Source organism: Aplysia californica, unplaced genomic scaffold (genome assembly GCF_000002075.1).
Source record: "Aplysia californica isolate F4 #8 unplaced genomic scaffold, AplCal3.0 scaffold00102, whole genome shotgun sequence".
Lineage (NCBI taxonomy): Eukaryota > Metazoa > Mollusca > Gastropoda > Aplysiida > Aplysiidae > Aplysia > Aplysia californica.
The window spans coordinates 118302-118993 of record NW_004797372.1 but is presented as its reverse complement, the minus strand read 5'-3'; positions in this window follow the sequence as shown (position 1 = coordinate 118993).

Sequence of the window (692 nt, the reverse complement as noted above, 5' to 3'; positions counted from 1 at the left end):
CTCTCTCTCTCTCTCTCTCTCTCTCTCTGGCACGGGACATCACATTCCTTAATTCTATCCCTTGGTCAGCAGCTCGTGTTCATGATAATCTAATGGGGTATGAAATTATGATTGTAAAATTGTACACACCTATAGACACGATTTGGATCATCTTGAAGGCTGGCTGCGTCGATCATACATCATGTCAAGGCCAACCTGGGCTGAACGGATACGATACATTGCATAATCATCGCACACTCGATAATGACCATTTAGTTTTAGTTTTAGTTTTAGTAGAGGTTTTACGGCTCTCGCAACTGCATAAGGTCATATGAGCGCCAGGAGATTAGAGGTGTTACAAGAGAGTAACAAACATTAAAAACAAGAAGGGGAGATAAGGACGATGGATGTTTGATAGGAAAGAAGAAGCAAACCCCACCAGAGCACCCGCCAACCACCCACGTTTTAGTAAGCGTTTTACCACTTGCAACACAATAAGGTCATATAAGTGCCGAAGATTATGGGTGTTACAAGAGAGTAAGAAACACAAAAAAGAAAGAGGGGAGATAAAGACGATAGACATTTGATAGGAAAGAAGAAACAAACCATACCAGAGCACCCATCATAATGACCTTCCCCACTAGGGAATCGAACCGAGGTCCTTGGCATATGACGATGAAGAGCCTGATCCCAATCTGACAACTTCCACTTGA